The sequence below is a fragment of the Cardiocondyla obscurior genome, linkage group LG20 (assembly GCF_019399895.1).
Source record: "Cardiocondyla obscurior isolate alpha-2009 linkage group LG20, Cobs3.1, whole genome shotgun sequence".
Lineage (NCBI taxonomy): Eukaryota > Metazoa > Arthropoda > Insecta > Hymenoptera > Formicidae > Cardiocondyla > Cardiocondyla obscurior.
Window position 1 is genome coordinate 2,134,165 of NC_091883.1, and position 25,559 is coordinate 2,159,723.

At 44.6% G+C, this 25,559-nt stretch overlaps 1 protein-coding gene across 15 annotated transcripts in view; it reads left to right on the forward strand.

The window, feature by feature from the left end:
- The window catches only part of LOC139110408 (CUGBP Elav-like family member 2), a 396,946-nt gene that overhangs the window by 90,540 nt on the left and 280,847 nt on the right, over positions 1-25,559 (forward strand). The window contains exon 1 of one of the 15 annotated variants that reach the window (XM_070670196.1): positions 13,944-14,639. The exons of the other annotated variants lie outside the window; for them this stretch is intronic. The gene's annotated coding sequence lies outside the window, so the exon portion shown is untranslated. Of the gene's footprint in view, positions 1-13,943; positions 14,640-25,559 lie in introns of those variants that run through there. 15 annotated transcript variants of the gene reach the window in all.

Below are 25,559 nucleotides of genomic sequence, written 5' to 3' on the forward strand. Positions count from 1 at the left end.
TTTTTTTTTTATCATTGATTTGCATAGCGAGAGTTAAAGATACACGTCCGTTCGTACACGTCCGCATTTCTCACCGGCTTTCCTGGATTTTTTTTTATGACGAACTCTTGGACATGTCGATATAAAATATCGCGAAGCACGATCGCTCTTGTCGCACCGACCATTCGAATTCAGTTTATTTACCGGGGTCATTTATTACAGACGGAAACGAAAAAGTGCTCGTATTATCGGTCATAGATTAATGATAAGAATTTATGTGCATAGAATTTTTTTTTTTTTAGACTCACGATTTTATTCATTGTTTAATATTATTTATATGTCGCAGTAGAAAATATTTCGATCTATAAAAATGACTTATTAATTTATGTGTGCAACAGCTGACTTGCGCTTCTCGTTTTCTTTTTTTTTTTTTTTTATTAAACTGTGTTTGTAATGACAGGTAGTCTTGCCGTCGCAAGACGATCGTTCTCAATTCGTTTCTAAACCGCGATACAACATTTCAAATCAGATAGACCAGGGAAACTTAGATGGGAAACTTATACCGAGCGATATCAACGACGTTCTGGCCGGTTGCCCAGTATCTCGGAGTCGTTTTCACTTCGTGATTCCGTTCCAGCTTGTATTGACATCGGCTCGCCCAAAGCCGGACAGTTAATACGCTCTCGATACTCTCTCGCTTCCGGATTCCGACATGGAGTTTTAGTCGCCGGAAGAGCTTCCTGAATAGAGAGATTTTTACAGAATGAACCGACTTAACCGGCCGCGAAAATATCCGATAAAAAATGTGCCCGCCGAATAAACGCCGGATTCGAGAGTACCCGATAGAATATCTTTTCATTCTTCTCTCGGGCAGCACTAGGATTTGCAGTGTAAATATTTATATCAGATTCGGAAGCGGAGTTTTCTGTGAAAAAAAAAAAAAAAAAATTTTTTTATCCGTCGCTTTCGATTTACTTCCGAAATAAAATTCTCTCCTTTGATCGCGTCGTCATCAGTTGACGGAAATCCTTTGCATATTAATTCTAATTGCTAAAAAATATTTTTAATCTGATTAAGTTGCCGTTCATTCATCTCGCCGTCGGTAATAATCAACTCCCGAATTAATCGCGCTCGAGCGGAATATTATATTTCACTTGTGACTTTCGCCTCGGAATTTAGATGTCAATTTTCATGGGACAAATTCCAAAACGACAAACTCGCGCTGAATTTCCATCGGTCTCGCGGCGCGGCCGTAAATTGCGTATCTGGCAGGGAATCAAGGGAGAGTCTTCTAGTCACGCCACATTATTTCCTAGGTTTGACGGGGTACAGCGAGGTGTAACGACGACCACTAGAAAAGTTTTCCTGGCAGCGCGCGGCCGACCCGTCGCTTTACTCGGCATAAAGATTCTTAATATTGTCGTAATTTTATTTCGTCGTGGCGCAACGACAGTTAGAGTTAATTTTTGTCTAAATTTTTTATCAAACGACGAGCGGCAAAAAAGTGCACGATAGTCATTAGCGCGGACTGTATTATATATGTATAACTTTGTGAATTCATGGGAGGGGGAAAGATTCATGGGAGCTAAACACGTTCAAAAGTACGAATTAAAATTAAAAAAAAAAAATGTTCTATCGCGCTACGCGATTCACTCGAAGTTGGCCCGGTAAAAACATAATGTCGCTACGCGAGAATGAATAATATGAAAGAGGCTTTATGGTCGTAATACCGTAATGAATCTTCACTCTTTCCAAAATATATCGCCGGCAGAGTTTTGTGCCGCCCGTAGCCAGATTGCTGCACCATGAAAAATACCTTCGCGCGAAATACAGCGGCAAGACAATTTTGTCTCGAAAAGGGAAGCGTTTAGCTCTCCGAAATGGCGAATTTTACCGCGCAGATTTATTCGATAAATTTTATTATATCAACGCTACCTTTTATCGCGACCGGATACAGCAACAAATTCTCTTTCGACCATTTTGCCATTCATCAAACTTTGCAAAGCAACGCATCGCGATGCGTTCCCGTAATTTATTTACTTCACGGTATAACAAATAAAAATAGGATGTTTTGAATGCATCACTGTAGAAATAAAGACTGAAAAAATATTGCACACGCATAACGGAAAAAAAAGGGAAATAATTTTTTGGCTTCTGGTTGAAATAATTCTTGTATACTTTTTCAATCATCGGTTAGAACGTTTTCTATATTAATAAAAAAAATTTTTGTTTGATTTATAAAATGTAATTGATTTTCTTCATTTATATTTATAATTATTAAAATTTTAATTACGGCGCTCGTAGTGATCTGCTGTCTTAAAATTATCTCTTACGTTTGCAATTATACTATCTGCTAAATATTTTTGAGCTTTATGCATGTAGATATTCTCATAACCCGTTGCTGAAATCTCGCTGAACGGATTATAACAACACATGGACACACTCGGCTTGCGAAACACGTAGATAACATTGAGTCGAATGGTTGCCAAAATTTCGTTACGAAACCCAAAGGACGTTACGGCGGTTATTGGTGATCATAAATACGACCGCTTGCATAAGTCCCGTTTCATTGTATTCGTGTTGTACGTTATGGATTATATCGCAAACGTGTTGTTCAAATAATATAACCTTTTTTATTATTTTTCTTTTTTTTTCTTTTTATGTGTCATAACTACTGCAATTCGTTCGCCTACTTGCTTTTCATACGGCAGCCTAACGCTATATTTCGAGCTGTACGATGTCCATTCGGACGTAACGTTAGGTACGGACATATAATGGGAACGATACGTTATCCGCGACACGTAACACGAGAACCCGGCTCCGTTACATTATTTATCACTTCGTGGTCATTTGTACGGCTCCAAATATTTTCCGCCGAGTTGAATGCCGGCTCCTCCGAGATCAGCTGATTATGCAATTATTCGCTTTGATTAAATGACCTAAACGAGTACACATACGTAGGTATGCGAGAACTAGCTTACCCGCGAACGCAGCTTTTGCCAATTACTTTTCCCTATTACGACACGCTTTTCCACAACTCCGTGGGTAAGGCCACCACCTCCCCGTTCTCGCCCTCCACCGGCCTGGTTCCTTTTAGCCCTTCGGTCACCCGTCTCGAGTCCTTATCGATTTCAGCCCGTATACAAATCCACCTTCAGGTAACATTAGTCACTCCGCGCTTCCACTGACACACAGTGGTGTTCCGGCCGGCGAATCCCGCCTCGCTATATAGCGGACTTCGAGAGACGTCGCTATAGAATCAACCTTTCTCGCGCTGGTATGCATCCACCCTCACGCCGGCTTTCGGCACCCCCTGTCCTCCTCGCTCTCGCGACTAACGCCCGCGCCCGCTCTCGCTCTCTTCCGCCTCTCTTTCCGCCTAAGCCTCCGCGGGCTACACGTACGCGCCCCGTGCGTGCGTATGTGTGTGTGTCACGTACTTACGTAGCTGCCGCCTATCTCTCTCTTCCACCCCGGTGACAGTTACAAACGACGCGTTATCTATAAGGATTGTACGCCGAGAGGGCGAAAATGGGGAGCACCTGCTCGCTCCATATCCATCCTAGCACCGACCCTACGAACTCCTTCGTTTCCTACGTCATCCCCTTCGACGTCGTCCCCCTCCCCCGTTTCCTCCGCCCTGCTCCTCCCCCATCCTCCCACCCCGCGTGATGCGTCGTCTCCCGCCGGTCTATAAACTTGTGTCAATGGGAACGCAATCACCTCCAACTCTTTTTCGAGACGCCATATACTCTAAGTGCGCGGAGAAGCGAAATACGATCGATAAGGAAAGAGCCAAGCTGGAAGTTGATTTGGCCGAGGACGGAGAATGAGAGACGACTGCTGTATACAAATGGGAGAGCCGTCCTGGTCGAGATTAAATCGACCAGGTCAGATTGCACACAAATATCATGAGATATATAGAGACCCCTCGCGTCTTTGATACATCTTTATAATCGTTTCCAAAGGTAACGCTTATTCCGAAAATGTATATATTAAAAGTGTTCGCTAATAATTTTAATTAAATATATGAGGAAAAATTTTTCGAAAAGTTTAATTCGAGCATTGCGAAATAATACAGAGATACTTTAAAAATTAGAAGACAAAAGGAAGGAAAAAAAAAGCAAAGGATAATTATATTTTTCCGGTGAGACTAAAGGTATTTTTTTAATATATATCTCAGATTTTTTGCGATATTATTTATCCTGTAGCTTAATTTTTTCAAGTATTGATTGATCCCAATTTTCACATTTACGTATTTATATCGCGTCTCCGAAAATGACAATGCTGCAGTTATTTATCGGACTTGCAGGCGTAAAATTCCGAAATTCCTGTGACTTTATGCATAGACTTAGCGCACGAAGCATCGTAAACTTCGCGAGAGCGCGCGAATTCCTCAGCACTTTAGTGCATCCATAACCCGGATAAATATAAGCGTGACGCGAATCTTGGCAGCGGCCACGCGACACCGCTCTTCTATCCACCCGCACTCGATCCATTACACGAGCCGAACAGGTGTGCGTGTATTATTGGCACGAGCCGCCGGCGGTCGTCTTTTTCACTCCTTTCGCGACGTGTCGCCGCCGCTCTTCGCGTCCGCGGCGAGCGCGTGTCCCGCCCCCGTTTTTCGTCTTCGCAACCTCTTTAATTTACCGCGCCGAGAGTAGGTACGTCGACACCGGAAAATATTCGTTCGCGGCGAGGAGTTGCGTGGTCGGATGATGAATGCGAAATTGTGGAAGGGCGCCGTCAAAAGGGAGCCGTCGCCGAGGGTCCATCGGGAAATCGGCCGAAGCTGATGAGACTACTTTTTTTTTTTTTTCCTGCCTCCATTTCGCTCTTTTTACGACGCGCACGGATTCCTTTTTCGTGTACACGCTCGATCTTGCCTTTGGTTAAAAATATATATTTCGCTGAACTGTGTATACCGTGCACGTGAATGAAGCACGACATTTGACAAAGTTCGCAGCTTTGAATAAGAAAGAAATACGAGAGCGGGCGAAAATTATTTATTATCTGTATAAAAAATAAACGCAACAAAAAATAGTAAAGATACCGCGCGGAAGGAACTATATTTTAGTCTCGAATGTAATGTAAAGTCAAAATTTTTATACGCTTTTATGTGAGAATTATTTAAATAATTCCTCTGCAAACTATATATATATATATATATTCGAGACTCATTATTTTATTTTATTTTTTTATTTTTATTTCCTTTTTGTTTCTTTAGCTGCGGCTGAATTTATTTTTTGATAAATTATCAGTGTGCCGATATGCGGCCGAAAAATACACGAGAGCGGACATTTCATTGAGCGCAAATGCGTACATGGCGGCGCGTGGATAATGATAACGGAATAAATGCTTTTCACCAATTACGATCTCGCAGACAAAACTGACAAGTGACACGTAGCGCGTGATAAGTGCGGGAGACGAGAGTTCGTATTTACACGCGCGAAGTCAACCGTCAAATTGAATAGTGTAATGTAATATGCGGTTTGCAGTCAGGAGCGAGCTTTCGAGCTTGCTTGCACTTTTAACAGTTGACTCAATTACAGCGCGCAGTGGCGTCGTTGATTGCCGGTGTGTACGGCATGGTGCGAATTTAATTACATAACCGTGGTTTACGCATCCATGTTCCATTATCTTAAACTGATATAATAATCGCTACATTTAAACGAAAGCGACAAAACCAACTTTTGCATTTTTACATAATACGTAGAATATCTTTTCACCGATGGCGCTTTACGATAATTTTCTAATAAACGACGTAAGAAGAAAAGGAAAAAAAAAAAGAAAAGAAAAAAACTTTCGCAATTAGTCTAATGTGAATCTGATCTCACGACTCGAAGGAAGTTCGAACCCGACAGAAACAGAAACTCGATCCGGGAATAACAGTCGTCCTTCATTTAGAAGATCATTTCTTTCGGTGGATATCCGCGAGAAGAGCGCGGTAGTTTTCTACCATCTCTTTCCACGTAATGCCTCGCTCGCGGTACTCCCAGAGTCCGCGGAGAAGATACTTTCTTTGCGCGCGGTGGCGTTTGAAACTTTCACTATTAAATACTGATTCCGCCGAGGATCTCTCGGGTATTGCTGTCGCTCCCCGCTGTCCCTAGACACGCTCGGGTAAACACGAGCACATGCACCCTCGCCATATACGTAGACATATACGGCGCGCATATCTGGGATCCCATTGATCTCGAATACATACGCGGACTTCGGTAATTAGTCTCGTATCGTTACTAATTTGCTAATAGATCGATATGAGGCGCGATTATGTACCACGGCTCTCGAGAACGCGATTGTACTCTCCCCAACGTTGAGATCACATTTTAGGATGAAATGCCACGGACGTTATTGATAGCATATTACGATTCGCTTACAGTATCTTACGATACCCACGGTTATTATGCTCGCTAATGATTAATCCACATCGCTCGGCTCGGACCGATATCGAAACAATTAAACAATTTAATCTAGTTGGGATGTTCTTTCTTTTTCTTTTTATTTCTTTTTTTTAAATTTTTTATTTACTCTCTCCGGATAAACTGTCGAAGCATTCTTTGCGGTGTTCGCGAAAGATGCACGCGTGAACGATCGGTCGACGGAATATCTTGCTCGAAAACGGGTTCGCGGGAGGCGAGGTCCGAGGTTCCTTTGAAATTCGCAGAGCAGCTGATTAAAAACGGGAGAGCCGCGGTGGGGCCGTCGCGGTGAAAGGATTTCCGTGTAAACACGCGTAGGGGTGCGTTCGTGAAATAATATCGCCGTGATTACGAAAGACGGGAACGAGTGGCGCGTGACGGCCGTTTCCATCAAAGCGATTCGTCGCGCGCGCAACTGTCGCGCGAATTAGGGTCACTTCGATGTCGCACGAGAACCTACGTAGGTTCACGTCGATAAATATCGACGCCGCGTTGTCCTGCACGGTACACACGGCACGGAGAGACGGCAGGACGGGACGCGGGGAAAGGCGCTCAGGTTTGGGGAAATACGAGCCGCGTACTGTAACCCTTCCGCTATCGGTGCGGCACCTCGATGGAGATTGGTCACGGTATACGTGGATCAATATCTTTATTACGACATCCCGTATGTCGCCCCGGGTCGAAATAGCGCGATAGTTATGGGGACGGACGTGCACAAAGCGCCCGATATACTTGGCGATGCGCATAACGATGCCTCTCATTAATACTTGAATCGCCTTCGTTTTTTTTTTGGTTTTTTTTTTTTTTTATTATTATCTCCTAATGTTCGCGCACGGAGTTTTTACTGCTACGCGAAATGCACCTCCGCACCGCGACACGCACAATTATTGATATTCGATACGCGCGGTATCGTATTTTGCCTTAAATCTCGCGGATGCAATAAAATTCCATTCGGAATGACGCGTGGCTTTGTTGCGCCGATTACGCAAAATTTTTTTATGCGAGAATGACGCGGTTCGCGTTCGCGCGCGATAATGTTTCCCTGACGTACGGGCGAATTAGAAATTTGGCCGCGCGGCGAGAGACTCCCGCCAAGAAAATCAGATGCGATTTGATACGTAACGGAGTCAGTCAGACAGACACGCGATCTCTAGTACCGGGGAAGACTCGGCGGGAAAGATTTGAGGGGACGGGGGGTGGTGGGCGGCGGCGGCGAACGGCATATCCGCGAGCAAATATTATTTTCCATACTGAATGCACGCGCTCGAATGCGTCGGGAGCGGCTTAAGCGAGTGCGTCTTCGTCGGCGATGCGATCCGCCACGGTTCACTTAATTTCTCATCTCTCTCCTTATAGCGGCAACGCCAACGGCGCGGCATTATTCTCCGCCGACATGCAGTCGAGATGTAAAACCGATTTACCTTTCTTCCTGACTCCCGCGTATGTATACGTCGGAAAAACGCGGTTGGCGCGACTCTCGCGCGCGGAATCCCACCGCGCGCCGGGGATCTTCCTTGTCGTGAGATCGGATTATTCCGCTTCGTGATAATCCAACATTGTTCCGACGGCGTGCGCGTCGTCCGTTGGAAATACGTTTTCGTAATCTTCATTGCATGAGAAGTCGTATCGCCTTGTCGTAAGTAACCGCGTAAAATGCAGCGAATCTCAAGCGCGGGTTGCGCCCCGCGCGCGGTTTTAACCGAGTTCGGCTCTAAATAAAATTTCCGCGGGCGGAGAGGAAAATATTTTACTTTGACTTCGATGAACTTCAGAGGGGAGATATAAAGGTATTTTTCTACGGCGAAATAAGATTGATTTATAAAAGCGGAGTGGATTTTTCTGGGAAAGAAACAGAGATGTTTTTAACCTTTCATTTGAGTAAAAATGACGACGAAAGATTGATAAGTGTAATCTGTTATACTTTAAACCGCTACGACATTCGAGCACGTAATGCAATTTTTTTTTTCAAGACACTAGCTTGTAATAGAATTTTCTTTTGCAACTGTAATGCAAAGTAATAACTACGTCTGAATAATAATTAATTATCACAAAACCATCGGTTCTTTCGTAAAAAAAAAATGATTAAAAAATTTAAAAAACTTAGCAGTTACGTTGAGAGAAATCGGAAGAGCCCAAGCGGTTTTCTGCGGATCCAATAGAAGTGTTCACAAATCGTTTGAAATATTCATGACAACATTGACTGGAAAATGTCACGGAGACGTCGCGCGAGGTACGCTTTCACGATTTTGAAGGAAGACGAAAGAGACTGGAATAAAACGGGAAAGATCGTCGTCGCGTGTTCCAGCACACGCGATCTCTTTTCGAGAATATTGCGTCGCGAAAACAACCGGAAGCGCGCGGGCATTTTCGATTCATCTCGCGACGCAACTTCGGACAAGTTGGATGCTTGCTCCGTGGCCGACTTTCGCAAGAAGTAGATGCCGCGTTAGGAGAAAGGGTTGGTTGGCGTTGCTTAAACGAGGGGGGAGGAGAGAGGGTGAAAGGGGGGGTTTTCGGAGGTCGAGCGGAATATTCCATCGTGGAAAAACGCGAACGAAGAGGAAAGGAAGGCTGTCGCGAATGCTTTTGAGGCGTCGGGGTCGAGCGCCCCGTAAAAAATGTTATTAAAATGTGTTTGGAGTTGCCGAGGGGCAAAGACGTTATGAATATTAAGCGGGACCGTGGAAGCGCCCGATGCCGCTATCTGGGTATCGATATATGCGCGGGTTTGCAAGCAACCGCGTGCACGTCGCGGCGAGATTGATTCTCCGCGGAAACAAGCGGACCGTTGAACGATCTCGCTCGTGATGATCTCTTTCTTTAAAGCTTCTAAAATATTTCTTAGAATAATTAGATCTGCCACGCTCGCGCGCTAAATTCAGCAGTAATTTTTTTAATGTATATTTAAATTATAAAATTTATATTTATCGCAGTTTTAAGAATTCTTTTTCTTTTCTTTATTTTATTTATTTTTTTTTTTTAATCTGAAAGAGTAGTGCCTTTTGTTTCTTACATCTTTTTATCGAATTATATATATGTTGGTCGAAACGTTAATTAAAAGACTACCGGAAAGTCACGGCGTTGGTCCACCTACTTGGTCCAGCGCTGTGATTTGCTATATCTAGCAATGTTGTGCAGCGATGCGCGAGAAAAAACGAAGAGCGGAGGCTTCGCTCTCTCGGCAACGACGGAAAAGGAAGCCTTTTGTTCCTTTGCCATGGGCCACGACCGGGTTAATTAATGCTACGGGGATAACCCGAACTTCACTGCCGGTCGAAGTTGCCCCAGAAGCCAGCTAGTGCACCGAAAATAGAGTGACTTCCACCGCGTACCATATTACCGCAGAAATATCAGTGGTATTGATCTATCGCGTCTGTTTTAACTCGAAACTAACAGCCCGCGAAAGAAAATTTTCAATTCTTTTATTTTTACCTCATCGTAAATTAAAATACATTAGAAAGTATTCAACATTTGCGAATATTTGCGATCTCTCGTAAATCGACACGGCCATTTCAGTCGGTCCCCGACGCGACAACTACGATTATAGATAAGTCATTCATTGAAATCATAATAATCACGATTCTATCTGCACCATCAGGCCAGTCAACTATCTAATGGAACGTAAGGCGTACGAAGGGCTGCCGGTTAATCTGCTTATTCTCGCATTTAAGCTATGTTCTACACTAGCTATTTTAGATGTAATTCCCGACTGACGTAAATGAGATTGTGCATTATTAACGTAATTGCCGGCGAGCGTTCGAACTAGCGGCGTCTCGCTAAAAACGATTTGAACCTAAGCGCCAAAGGGCGCTTTCTTACGAGCGTCGCGAGCAAAACGACGGCAAATAGAAGTAAAGTAAATATTAATAACGGCGGAGTAATGAAGCGGACGCTAAAACGAGAATTCGTAAGCTTTCGAGAAAATCCAATTAGAATGCGAAACACGAAGCCGCGTTCCGGTGGACATTATTACTCGTGGTAATACACCTACGTGACAATGCAATTAAAGATTAATACCGCTGTAGAACCGCATGCTTATTGCTCGGGCACTCTTTGAGCGCCCAAGAGCTACTTAGATTAAAGGGAGTGCGACTGAGAAAATAACGTGAACTTGAAAATTAATGTGTCACGACAATAGAATTTAATTTCCGGCGGAAAAGCCGAGATTTCAGATCGAGAGTTTTCGTTAATTATTTATTTTAATTATTATCCAACTCGACGGATTATATGTATATTGCGCAAGATATTACGAGATATTATCTTTTCCCTGAAATTATCGGATTATTAACCTCTAAGAGCGATCGATCTTCTTTTACCGCCGCAATGAGACCTTTTTGAATTCTGCTCATTGTCGGAGCGGAAACTAAAACTCTCGAGGGCTAATCTCCGCTCCTTCCTGCAAAGTTCTAAAAAGTTCTACTTCGGAGGTGGCAACTTCGCCTTCAGCGGCGGCATTCTTAAGGCTTAGAAAAGGCTTGCTGCGCCGGCTGAAGCCGCCATCAATTAAATTAGAAAAGTAATATTATACGTATACATATTCGCGTTTGCGCGAAATCGATGCTCGAGAAAATATCTCGATCGAAAGTTCCAGTTTTCCGCCGGCTTGCGCGTATTTTATCCCGCGAGAGCCTCGACGGGTCATAAATAATGTTACAACTAACATCGTTATTATTTAGTTTCGACGCAACAGTCGGTTTTTCAAGCTAGTCTCACATTCTCACCCTTTTGCTTTATAAATAATAGATAACGCCGGTAACCATCAGAAATGCAATTTCACTTAACTTTTACGGCACGATGCGTCTGTTATTGCTTTAACTTTTATTAAATATGCTTGGCAAATAAATAATTCGCCAGCTTTAATAATGGCGTTAAAATACTTTTGCACCGAACGATTATGATAAGTGCAATTTGTCCAAATTTTTCTCCCTCCCCCCTGCGGATTAATTTCCGAGATGTTACGTGTATAAATAACAAAAGCGACGCGATTTAAATGCTTTGCGCAGCTGTTGGTATCAGCATCAAGCTGTCATTTACCACAACTGTGCACAGCGAAGGTGTCACGCTACGTGGACTCGCGGTATGTTACTTGACTCATTTTCCAAACTTTACTCAAGTGCGCGCTATACCGCCGTCATATATACTTTAGTACACTATCTTCGGACGGGAATATAAAAATTTTATTGCTCTTAATTTTGTCAACTTCTTAACGAGTTTGAATCAGTAATTAAATTTGTAAAAAAAAAAAAAAATTCCATACAACTTTCCGCTCGTTTATTACGACATAGCGCTGATAATTTTAGCAATTTTGAAGTATAATATAAGATAAAATTAATGCCGCTATAATAAAAAGAAAGAGTCTCACTAAAAAGAACTCTAAATATAAATTGGTATTTATAATTTGTTATCTCAATTTCGCGCGAGTTTAAGAATCGTTCCTCTTGAAAACGTCTATGAACTCTTTGCGAGGGGAATAACTAAGCGCGCTAAGAAAGTTCAACGTGAAAACGCGTAATGGATTATCGTTATAAAGAAATGGATATTTATTGTTACGGCTTCGATAACCGGCGATAATAAGTCACTGATATAATTGCCGCTGCCAATAATTTGGGCGTGCTAATGCAGCTATTTAGGACATTAATCCATTTACGCAAATTTTCGGCGCAGATAGAGTGTTATGCGCGTGCTATGATCTTTATCAAACTTTATCAATGTTATATCGGATTAAACGTGTCGAGAATTAATATTTTCCAATCGACAGATCGCACCGGCAATAACCAAAAATTAACTTTGCCACGTCAGAATATTCGTTATAAAAGCACAGCTTTTATCAAATTTATTTATTCCGATTATTTTAAGTATATCAACGTCACGGGAGGGGAAATCGATCGCTTTCGTTTCAACGGCATCGGCGTCTTTTGCAGCCAAACTCCGCATCAGTCAAGCTCGGCCGCGAACCTCCGAACGCGACTGCCGTTGCTTTGTGCGCCGAAGGAAACGCCGCCTGTTAACGGCATTGCCGCTCCAAAATTGTGGCAAAGGCGAGACGTTGGGTGAAAGCCGAGGAGAGGAGGGGGGGACTGGCTCGAGGGGGAGCCGAGGATGCATTAAACCGGGCAAACTTGCGACAGTCGTGACAAATGGCCAAGTGGCGGCCATTCGCGGGTGCATACTAACGTCATAATGGTACGCGCGAGTGCAGGCGTTCGTGCGCGCCACCAAAAACCGCCTACCGCATAATTATGGTTCTTTGTAGTCGACCCCCGTTTCCCCCCCCTCCCTCGAGCCAGTATTACGTAACCGTATCCGAGCAACTTGAGGCGCCCGTGGACGTGGACAACCGGCTTGCGCTTCGGGAACGCGGTCGCATCTCGTTGCAGCTTCTTGTCCGATTACTGTCGCTCGTCCTCGTTATAAAGTCGGTATCTCGTAAATGCAAAGCGACCGGACGCTCCCTACGCGACGGAAGTCATCCGGGACGGACTGGCGAACCGTTCGCGAAGCGCGTTGAGAAACTGTCGAGCGAGCGGGAGAGAATCCTTTGCCGTTCGGATGCCACTGCGGTGGGACGGCTGCCTGCGTTTCGTGGCGTCAGCGTTTTTCCTCTAGGCGGTAACGACGACGCGGTGACAGAGCTCAGCGGCTAGCATGCGGCTCCCATCCTGAGAACGCTAACGTCTCCTCTCTTTCTCTCTCTGTACGCGAAACGGCGGTTTCATTTGCTCCGGCTCATTTCTCGTGACCCGTTTTGCATATACGCGACGACAGCCGCAAGTTTACCGCCTCCGACTCTTCGAGGAATATCGCGCTCGTGCTTAGCCGTATTATTGCGTCCGCATAAACGCGTAATAATCATATTGCGCCAAATGGTATCAGTGAAATATTCCCTTCTTGTTGCGACAAATATAATATTAAATTTAATTCACGGTAAATAAAAAAATTATGAGACGACACACGCCTTCGATAGTCGCTCTCCGTTCGCATTGAAAAATCTAGTTCTCGTTCGTGACGTCGTTCTATCTTCTTCCGTTTGGTAAATGTCAAAGAAAGGCGGGATTGCGTCACGGGCGAGAATTTAGCCGACTTTTGATGCAAATGGAAAGCGACTAATATTGGTCGAATTGCGTCACGACGTCCACCCTCGCGGTCGCGCAGGGACCAAATGACGCGGTGTCGAGCTTTCGCGGGCTCGCGAAGGGACGCCGAAGGGAGGGAGGAAGGGTGAGCTAGTGAGGGTGCAGGCGTCGGTGGCGTTTCTGCGTTTTGGTGGGGCGGCATCGCGGCGGCGGCGGCGTCGGCGGCGTCGGCGGCGGTGGCGGCGGCGGTGGTGGTGGTGGAGGCGGCAAAGCAGGGACGGACAGGCGCGAGGCACCGTATCCGTGCCACCTCAGTCGACGTCAAGCCGTCGCAACGACGCGTGCGTGTCCCGTTTTACGTCCGGTTATTACGGAGCTCGCGGAGATTCGCGTGTTCCGCGCGCGACGTGACTCGCCGAGCGTGTGGCCCACCTGTTCGGCGCCGGCGAACGCGATCGCGAGGGGGTGGTGGTCCCCTCGTTCCCCTGCCCCCCGTGCTATCGCGGCGAGTGTGCCCCCTTTTCCGTGTCTCCTGGCGCCGGGCCGAGCGCCTACGCTTGGAAAAATCGCGCGTGGCTCGCGGGAACTGTCTCGATAAAAAGCGCGACTGTTCGAGTGGCTAGGTTCATCTTGCGATAAATAGAGGAGCCGCCGAAGGATACACAAAGTCCTCTTGTGCGCGGATACCGACTCGCGCCGCCTGGCACTCCAGATCGTATCGATCATCGTTCGACGAGGAGCGGCACGACTTGCCCGGGTGATCCATTAGTCAAGTTTGTTTCGTGTTGACTCGCTCGGACCGGTGTAAGGATTACCGAAGAGACCGTAACCGTGTCTCTCGATTGGCTCGTCGCGATATCGTTCTGTTTGCGTGATCATCCCGCACCCGCGAAGGCCACGGTGCTCCCCGGTAATCCCGGTGGTAATCGAGTAACGTATCGATTGATCAGCAAGATAATCATCGTCGAGGATTAAGGGCAGCTGGAATTCCCATCTAAACGTGATCGCGTGATGATTCGTACTTGGCGGACGTGCCGCTGATACGTCGCCCGGTGAGAAACCGTGCGCATCCGGCGGAGAGATCTCACAGAAGAGGAGAACAGCTCTGAGAAAAGGCTCGCTGGCTCACGGTGAAAAACAGCCGGTGGATTATGACCGTTGGGTAGGTAGGCTATTAACGATCCACATTGTTTCTGGGTAGCCGCGGTAACGCGGTTGAAGTCGTCCGGCCGTTGATTCGATAAGCGGACAGCTGTTCGGCCGTACGTGCGCGGCGGCGGCGGCGGCAGAAGTGTGCACGCGTTTTCCAGTTATTCGCCGTGTCCGAATTCCCGCGTTCCACGCCCGGCTCTATTAATGCGCGACACGGCTTTTACATCGCGCGTTCCCTACGGCTCGCCGCCCAACGGTTTCCGTACGTGACACGTGACATTTAACTGCGTTTAGCTCGCGCCGCGGTCTAATGTGACTTCAAAGTGGCACGCCGTACGCTCGCTCGGTTCCGTATGAATTTCCGGATCCGCGGCGACAGCGAGCCATTGTGCGAGAATATTTTGAGCCGGAGAGAGAAAATTGAGGGGTATACGGTGTCGATTATCGTTATCGGAGCCGGCCTTCCTTGCAGACAGACGTGCTACTTCTTTCTCCGACGAAGGAAAATTATTCGACGCTAGGATTTTACGCTCTTTCGCCAGACGCGAATGCTTCATTCATAAAAATAAGTCAAGGCGCGAGTAGAAGAATCGTCCGACTCGGTAGCGATCAGCGAAAAATCGCTAATTATTTGAAGGAAAAAAAAAAAGAAAAAACGAGCGCGATCTTTCCGCGGAAGTGCCCTCGGACCTCCACGGAATACCAAAGCACTTGGAAATCGAACGGCTGAAAGACTCGGCCTTATCGGTTGTTAGCGTGCGACGTCCTTGAGTCGCGCGAGGCAGAAAAGTCGGCGTTACCATTATTTCGCGTCTGCGAGTTATTACGTTCGCGAGGGGAGGGAGGCTCCTTCTCCGTTCTGTCGAAACGTCGCGTACGCTCATTTGCTTCTTTATATAATACTTATTAATAGCAGATGCCGGACAATTGTTCGCGCGAACGTCGACGCTGACCTTCTCCACTTGATGCTGTCACGAGCCGTTCAACGAGCCTCGCCAGTTGTTACTCGAAGTCGTATCGATTGCGCCGGTCGTATCGTCCGCTTCGTTATACGCTACATTAGAGCCCGTCACGCGCGGTACGCATCGACAATGTTAGAATTATGAATGCGTCGCATTCATGAATCGGCCCCGGAGCCGGGCCTCGTGATGGACCGCGCGCGTCTGTAAGCCGTTTGTTTCGAAACCGGAGCGTCATTTACATTTCGGTGATTTAGCCCCCTTTCCCTCCCTTCTGTCTCTCTCCCGCTCGCTCGGACAAACGTTCGGCCGGAAGATATCCGGAGGCTTGCCTTTTACCCGCTATCTCTTTCCAGTCGCAATTCCGCCGCGATCCGGCAGTCAATTAAACTTAATTAATTTCAACTAGCGTTTTGTAGAAATAAATTCCGAGTAAATACGTTTCGCGGCATTGAAAACAGAAATCTATTGTTTTACGAACATAAAGCAAGAGTGCATTATTGAGAGCGTTATTTTATTTCAACTTATAATTGTTGTAAATAATTTGGAAAGTCTCGGAAAGTTGCCGAGTGGAAAACTTCTGTCATGTCGTTACTCATCGTTTAGAAACTACAACAGACTATTAGTTAAATATTAAGCAGCGGGGCGTAATCGGAATACTCAAAGTTTCATAGTGAGACTCTTAGTTACCGGTTATAGGCGGTACACGTGTTACGTCGAACATTATGTGTTCGACTATAGCTGCAGCAACGTAACGATTAAGCCGAGTCTCCTTGATTAATAAAGACAGAACTTTTTTTTTAACGGAATAATAAATTTATACGTGAATGTACTTTCTCAGAAGTGAACGGTATTTTAAATTAAATATAATTTTATATTTAGCTCAATTTTAATCCCTACTTTATATCTCAGATATTATTACATTAATAATTAATGTCGTATTTTTTTTTTTTTTTTTAATTCTGAATTTATATTATAATATTCATTATATAATTGTAGGTATACCTGATAAAACGAATACTTAGCAGCGCGTTATAGTCGTTACACGTACGGGAAGGGTTGAATCCGCGAGACGCGATTCAACGTGTTGAGCCCTTAGAAAAAGACTTTCCCGTCGCATTGTAGGTCGATCGACCTTGCGTTCCCGACCAGAGGCACGTTGCTTTATCGCGGCACGTGACGCTCGTGCCAAAGTCGCGCCGGCAGTTCACCGCGCTTCGCCGGTATTGTTCCGAACATAGCTCGTTGCTCGGCGCCTTCTTTCGATAGTGAGAAACGACACGACGAACCGAAGGACCGAATTGCCGTTCACGGAAGTTCTCGCGCTCGCGGGACGAATTGAGAAGAGGTCCGACAAGCGGGACATTGAGCACCGTCGCGGCTTGGGAAAAAGCTCCGTCGCAGCTCCTATTTTTCCCCACTTTGTAGACGGAGCACGAACCCGAAGAGGTGAGCACGAGCTCGACGGTATTAGCGAAACGGCGCCAAAACAAGTGGCGTCGTCCTCATCCCCGACGTGCCGACGTATCGGCCTCCTTTCGCGAAATCTGCAAAAATCCGGGTTTCCACTTCGCACTTGGAACGAAAAACGATCGCCGACTTGCAAATCGAACGCAATATCGAGCTAATTGCCGGCGCAAGGACGTGATACTCTAGCAAAGAGACTTCGGTGTACTTCAAAGATCGAGATTAACATTAACATAATGCATACGTTACGATACATGATAATTTCATATTGATTGAACATAATCGTATAAAAAGGTAGCGGCATGTTGCACACAAATATAATTGCGATAATAAAAAGCTGATCGGTTTTTTTTTTGCTGAGATTAAATGCTGTGGAAATAGTCAATACTTTTTTATTTGCGCTTTTGCATAGATTTTTTTTTCCTTTCGATATCTTATTATGTTACAATATTATTATTACAAAATACAAATGCAGATTAGAAATTTTATTTTGCCGTACAGATTATCGTATCTGCAAATATATTCTATACTCATTCCGTCTATATTTATTAAAATTATAAAATCATAAAAGGGACGTTATAATGGAGTATACATATATACTTTTTTTTTAACATTACACATTTTTAGGAAAAAAATATGAAATATTTTTCGCTAGTTAGACCCATGAATTCGCAAAATAAAAGCGGCAAAACTAAAATTTTTTTTTTATATACCGCGGAATATATATAACCGCCGAAATAAAACATTTTCAAAATTTACTAATGCGCTTTACCTCGGCATTTTTATATTTCATTATTGCACGTCGTCGAAATTCGCCAAGCGGGATAAAACGCGTAGCAGCGTGCGCTTTCTCGCGGCGCAGTCAACAAGGCCCTATCGTGCGAAGGAAATCCCCGCTTAATTGCATTAATAATACCGTCGTATCGCGCGACTATGTTCGGAAATTGAAACTTCTTAGTTCGCGGTGAGCCAAGTGCCTCCTCCTTCGACGCCCTTCGCGCCACCGCCGGAGTTTCTCCTGGGAAGAAGCGAGCGGGCGGGCGGGGGCGGAGGCGTTAAAGGCGTTCTCGCCAGCACCTCTATAATTAGGCGCCCGAATTTGCCGACCTCCCCCGAAAGAAGAAAACCCGGAATAAGTTTACGTAACGTGAAGTCGCGAAACTATCCCGGGTCCGCCGTCGCCCCGTCGTCTTGTTAACGCCCGCGAAGTTTCGACCGCGGCCTCGTTCACGAAATCGTGAAAAGCGATTCCCGGCGCGTTCAGTTTTCAACGCTAGACGGCCCGAAAATTTTCCCGCCGGTGGAAATTTTTTTCTCTCTTTCTCTTTTTTTCTTTTTTTTTTTTTTTTTTTTCTATTCCGCGTTCTATCAGTACCATTGCTGGTGATTGATGCTGTATATTATACGGGTGTGTACGTTCCATTGTTGCGCGAATGGAGATATGCTTGTTGTATCGGAACGCGTTTTTCAATTTCTGGTCTTCAAATTTATCCGCTACGTGCGAATGTAACTAGCGGACGCGATAATAGGAATGAACTAAATAGCGTGTATCATTATTTTCGTTATTGCAACGTTTATACGGTGCTGTAATATTTTTAGTTCGATGCTGTATGGGTAAACGAGAGCGCGGGCAAATTTTATTCCGATAGTGACAAACCGGTATTATTAGATCAATGCTGTAAGGACAGGTCAATTGCTAATTTAAAAGTCATATGTGCATTTCAATTACATGCTTTGCGACAAAAGCACTTTGGCTCGTGTCATACGAGATAAATTAAATTTAAAGATTGAAATTCCAGTTATACGTGACAAGTATCGTACATAGAGCTCAGGTATATAATTTCCAATTCCCTTCCGTTTTTATGGTAAGTGTATGGCGCTGCTTGTAAATTATAAAACGTACAACGAAAGCAATGCAGACGCGGCTAAATTAAATCCTGCGATATACAACACCCGCCAACCTACATTTCTGTAATTTATTATTCTTTAGCTAAGCCCGTGCATCGATGCGCGGCCCCTCTTGTTTCGTTTCGTAGCTCGGCGATCGCGTTCTAAATGTTTAAGTGTTATTTACACGCAAACGTAATGCGGCTCGTAAAACGTCGCGGGGATGCATACGCCTCTGGCAAAAATCCAATTTCAAAGTATAAGGCGATCGAATTCGAAGATTCGTGAGCGGCGAGGCATTCGCATATGAAAATCAAATGGGAAATCAAACGGATATGCGACGCAATTGGTCTGATCGCCGCGAAATGCAAATAAAACGCGGGCGGTGGAATCGAGGGGAAAAGAGGAGGATAAAAATTTCTTTTGTACGCTTACATAGGTGGCATCTGTACGCGCTCTATATATACCTCTTGCACTTGAAAAAACAAGAGCGCTATTTAAAAACCAATTTCTGTGTGCTTGCCAATCGTGCGTGTCATTGTGCGCGAGTTGTCGCTAACGAAACGAGACGAGAGGACTGAAAAATATTTAACACCCAAGCGCTGTAGCATTATTATTTTACGTAGGCGGCGACTCGCGTCGTTATTAATTTCTTTCGCGCGAGAGTCTCATTGAAACCGATAAGGGCGGGACGGCGGGGAATTGATTAATTAGTTTCGCCGGGCACAGGTACCTAAACACCGCCGAATGATGTCTTCATTTTCGGACATCGGGATAGAGCGCGCGCGGACGGACGATTGGTTTATTCCGGATTTTAAAACGATTCGTTTTGATTGAAAATAATCCGCGGCAGCGCCGCACCGGCGACGCGTTCTGTGTTCCCGCGATTTCGACAGTTTTTCAGCTGTTCCCGGGGTTTAATCTCGGAATTTTGGATAGCCGCAATTTTTGCGAGACAGCCAATCTACTGCGCCCGCTAGTTGATTACAACGCATTCGCTCGTGCAGCGTGTCCCGTCGACTCGCTCGCCGTGCCGATTTTGCGCTTTTACACGATTCCCATCGGCTCTCGCGGCCGCAAAACGCGTATGCCGAACGTCACGGAAATTATTTCCAACGTACAGAAACGAACTAATCGAAGCGCCGGCCGTCGGGACCGCGTAACGAGCGCACTTTTACAGGGAATCCTTCTCTAGATCGGATTTCGACTTCTCATTTCGTGTAGCAATTGGTCGTATTGATTAATGAAAAATTGTATAAGAACAACGGAAAGCGAAATATTACGCTGACGTGGGTGCGTTCAAAACGGATGCATTTTGCTCGGTATTAGTATGGTTGCAACGCGGAGGAGGAAAATAAAAGGAAAAAAAAAAGAGAAAAAGAAATAGAAAGGTCTTCGTCGTTTCTATTTCTTTCTGTAACGATCGTACGGCGTACGGGAGCTGCCCGGCGAGACACAAACGTCTCCGACCGATTATCTATGCAAACGTTTCGAGCAAAATTGTTCTCCGCATGGTTTATCAAGCTACATATCACACAGTCATAATACAGAAAAGTGCATGTATTACCTTCAACGTATTACGCCGTGTCTTCGACTCGCTATCACCGTAACAGGATATACCCTGATGCGCTCGCTTGAACGGAAGATCAAGTTTGCTTCTAGTTATTTGTCTCTCTTATTACGTCATATCGTGTCCGTTTATTATTGCATATTAACGAGATATACGGAGCGTATCTGAATAAGTAAATGTATAATACATATTTTAATATCGGACGCACGATATCTCTGAGCTGTCTCCGTGGCGCCGTAATTTCTTTTTTTGTTTTTTTTTTTTTTTTTTTACGTACGTATATCGAAATCCTTCTACGAGGATTAATTGTTAAAATATAATTGCGATATGTATATGATTATTAGAATATAAGTGTTCGTCGTTGAAATGCAATTTAAAATATTTATCGCAGTCTCGTGGGTTCTAAATTCGCTCATTCGTTCGCACGTGATTTCATTCGCAAAATCGACGATACACGCGACGTTGCAAAAATTGTCTGTCGCGGGTCACGTTCGATAATTATTACGAGCACATAGTATGGGCGCCCGACGACGATAGCCTCGCCAGAATGTAGCGCGGCTAGGTATTCTCATAAACAACGTCATGGACGGAATTCAAGCACACGAGTGGTTTTTATCGTACGTAAAGCCGAGGCACCTGCCGCGCTTTTTCAACAAGAATCTCGAAGTCGCCATGCGCTACAATGCCCTCTCCGTTTCGATGCTCTTAGAAATAATTCACGGGCTGGCTATGAAATGTTTTACATCTCATTAATGTTTGCGGAAAATTATTTGAAAAATATTTACGTCGCTCGCGTAATTAAATCCGCGTTGGTTGTTTTTAAACCTTTTTTTTTTTTTTTCTAAGCTTCCCGGGCACACTTATATAGAATCTCCGAGATGCACAATTTATAAACAGGAATATCGAAATAGAAATGTCGGCCAGAAGAGCCGCATTTAGTAAACCACCTGAAAATGTGTCATAGGTTTATTGAATTATTAATAAAGTTTTCCAATTTTAACAAAGCTTTCTGACTTAATTACAATGTTACATATATCTATCCAATCCCAGTGCTTTTTACTTTTTTTTTTTTTATTTCACGAGTATCAAAATTAAACGGTAAGATGCATTAATTTATTTTATGGTTTCACGTTGCGTAAGTGACGCGATAACAATTACTTTTCCCAATCGTGATCTCGGTTATTCTTCGCGTCGCAGGGACGTAGTAATGAATACGTGTCGCGTACAAACCGCGCGGCAAGGATTTCGATGAAGATCAGAGCATGGTGTTGAGAAAGTGCTGAGGCGTGCTGAAAAATGCAACGGTGCCTACTGCGACAAGCAATGGCGCGCGAATGCCGCAGCCCGAATGTCTGGCTACGTACGCGGGCAAACCACTTCTCTTCTCACGCGAAAGTGCTTACGTCGCCGCGACGAAGAAGCGTTCGGGAAGAGATTGCGGAGCTCGCGGCAAGAGGATTTTTTCCCTCTTTTTTTTTCCTTCTATTTTTTATTTTTTTATTTCTATTTTTTTTCCGAAGTTTTTCCTATCTTTTTTCCCCTCCCGCGGTCTGGTTTTTCCCTCGTCGAAACCGAAGAGCCCCGTTACTCTCTCGCCCCTTTGTTTCCCACGCGAAAGCGCTCATTACGTCGTTTCGTGTCGGAAGGCGAAGCCGTAGTTACTAATTTCGCTCCGCCACCCTCAACTTTAATTCTCATTCACGAAAACACAATTCGCGGTGGCGCCGTTGCCGGTTTAACGGAGAGTTTCCTGCCAACAGATCCACCCACGGCAAATCCGCTCGATGTTCCTCACATTTTTTCTTTTTCTTTTTTTTTTATCTTTTCTTTTCTTTCTTTTTTTTTTTTAAGTTCGACCTTCAGAATTTAAACGCGAAAATTTCACAAGATACATTTTTACTTAGTTTCGTGTGGTGACGTTAAAACTCCTCGTCACCGTTTGCTCATTCGGATTTTGCGCGTAATAACGGGAAAATATGATAGGCATCGCATACGTTGATAGACACGATTGACAGAAAGCGAATCGAGCAAAGATAAGAATCCGCTTCGAAATCCAATCTATTTTCTGCAGCGTTATGCGCGTGTCTCTTTCCGTTGAATTTACAAAGTTAATCGAAACACGAGCGGTTATAAAATCGCTTCTTGTATCAAATGTTGCAGCTATCGACAGTTAAGACCGCGACTGTCTTGCGTGTTTCCTGTGTTGGTGTTCGATTACGCGCGCCAGCACTTCATACGCGAAAACGCGAGCGCCTTGCTTCGCGGCCGCGAAATCCCGCGATGCGCTTTCTCTTTCGCAGCGGAATGTCGCGCGGAAATTCATTACGAGATGTGACGGGCGGCGGGGCGAATTTCCACGACGGTTTATGATTAAAGTTGCAACAATGAACTTCTGTAGGTCGCGCAAAGTGGGACGGAGCATCGCATTGGAAATAATGAATTTTCTTTAGAAGGATTCGACAATTATCAAAACATGTTAAACGTCATTTACGAAGTAAGAGTTAAATTATATTATCGCGAATCTAGTTTCTCAAACCGCTTTTAATATTATTATCGCGTACCGTACGACTATTGATTAACGGCCTTGAATACGTTTTAAAAGAATCGCAGATATTAAAGTTCGCGGGACTTCAAAGGGGGGAAAAAAAAACTCACAATAGCTTTGCGAGTGTGATGGCAGCTTTTCCAAACAATTCTACGTACGTACCGAAAAAAAAAGAAAAAAAAAAAAAAAATAGTCGCGTTCACGTTAACCTAATCACCGATGTACGTGCAACCACGAGTTTCGCATTTGCCACAGACCATTGCTTCCGCTCTGAATGCAGCGCGGGTCTGGGAGAATGTTCGAAACCACCGGAAGCTACACTAACATTTCCATTTGACCTTCGAATAAAAAAAAAGTCCAAGAAAAAAAAAAAATTCTATGCACTCGGGCAAATTCGAATTCCACAAGTGCCTTTCCTATCTCTTTTTTTTTTTTTTTTCTTTCGTGTGTTTTATTTAGCAATTACTTTTAACATCTGACGTTCTTGCGTAATATAGACGTATATATTCCAACCGGAAAAATAAAAAATTAATGAAAATGATTTTTATGGAATATCAAACTTAATATTTCAATATCAACTTTTTTTTTTCCTTCCTTTTTTTTCTTGCTCACAATTAATATTGATTCTTCGAACGATTTTTTCATGACAAGCAGGGTGACAGTTCTGGGACATTTTATATAGAAAAGCGACTGCATTTCCTTGCGATTTCATATCGAACGACATATAGTTGGTAGCTCGGTGGGCATTCGGTAGATATCCACGTAATAGCGCCCATCGCCGCGCGAGCGAAGGAAGGGGAGCGCATTCAGCATTATCTGCCGCATCGTAATAAAATACTCTTCACCCACTTCCACGTTTCTGCATGCATGCACGTACGTACGTACAGAGATGCCCGTGCAATCCAACGTTACAACTCTCTGTAGGATACGTAGTGTGCCTTGGATATATTCGACATGAACACGAACGCGTTTCTACTCGCTACGGTCAGTCCCGGGCTCTCAATATGCTCTCCATATACGTTTAATAACGAACAAATCTGTTTAATCTTTGTTGCAAATATTGCGAAATAACTCGTTACTTTGGCAAGCACTAAAGTATGCTACGGGAAGTTCTGTCGAAATTTAATTAGTTGGCTCTCCTCAAATTAGAAAACTTGAAACGTTAGAAATATTTATCTACCTTCGACAGCTTGAAATATTTTCTCCTCATAGGTGAGAGATATTTCATCGAGAGCCGTTTGAAATGTTAAATACACCAGAAAGAGATAATTATACATTTGTAAATTGACTTTGATTCATGAAAGTTTAATGCAAATATTTTATTTATATATATTGTATACGATATACAAATGTAAAATTATTAAAACCGAGTTACACATCAACTATCTATTAATTTTCGAATTAATAAACGGCAGAATATTCCGTTATTGAAAAAGTTAAAGTGTCGCAAAATGATACAACAGCGTCATTAATTTTAGATCATCGCCGTTAATTAACTTATTAAATCAATCGACATTAAAATCTACCTCGACGGGAAAGAGTCGGATGTTGCATAAATCAATGCGGCCCGTCGTTTCCCTCGCACGCGGGAGCTAACGTTCGCGTTCTGAGGGACTTGGACGGGCGGGCGATTGGTATTCCGTCTCGGTTAAAAGATGTTTTCCCGGGGATGCGGTTACCTCGCAAATCCCGTGCGTCGGTCCTCGTCGCGAATGTACGCGTGCGGGAGAGTCGATCGATAATTATTGGCAGGTCAGCGAAGCCAAAGTCCGCCTTTCGCGAAAGTTCGTTATACGGTGCGCTTCCTCACCGTAGGCACTTCCTGTGGCGCGGAGACGCGCGCATACTCGTCGTTATAGGTGAGAGGCGGACGCCGAGTCCGTGCCGACGTTAATTATTATTGGCAGTTTCACGAAACGAACTTGCTTCTCACCCTATCGAGCATGCACACGCGACGACGGCGACGCGGACTCTATACGACGGTTAATTGCATTCGGCCTTTGCGGGCTTTGACAAATGAGCGTGGCGTTCCCGAGATGCTAATCAAGGCCAGCGATCATGAATGCGCGATCGTAGGTCCTCCCGTTTTTTTTACACAGCGCGCAGTTCGGAATTTCTTCGAGGACCGTGGCGCGTCGATTGTAGTCGCGTCGCCGACTGGAAAATACAGCGGAGCGGGACGACAATAAAACTCCACTTTTAACAAAGAGACGTAGGGATTTAATCACCGGCGAATTTCTACAGCCGCCACCGGTTCTCCGTGTCTCGGGCTCACTTTCGAGCGTTGGAAATGAATGTCAGTTGTCGAGGAATTAATTTCACAGTTTTTTGAACCACCGGGGTTATTCGAAATACTTTAATTATTAGTTCTCGGACTCGGTAATCGCGGATGTAAAAAAATTTATAGGGGTCGTTAGCAGGGTTATTTCCGGAAGAAAGTTACGTTTATGCGTCAGGTGGGGGTTTACTCGCATCCGATGTAAACGTGACGTAGGGAGAGAG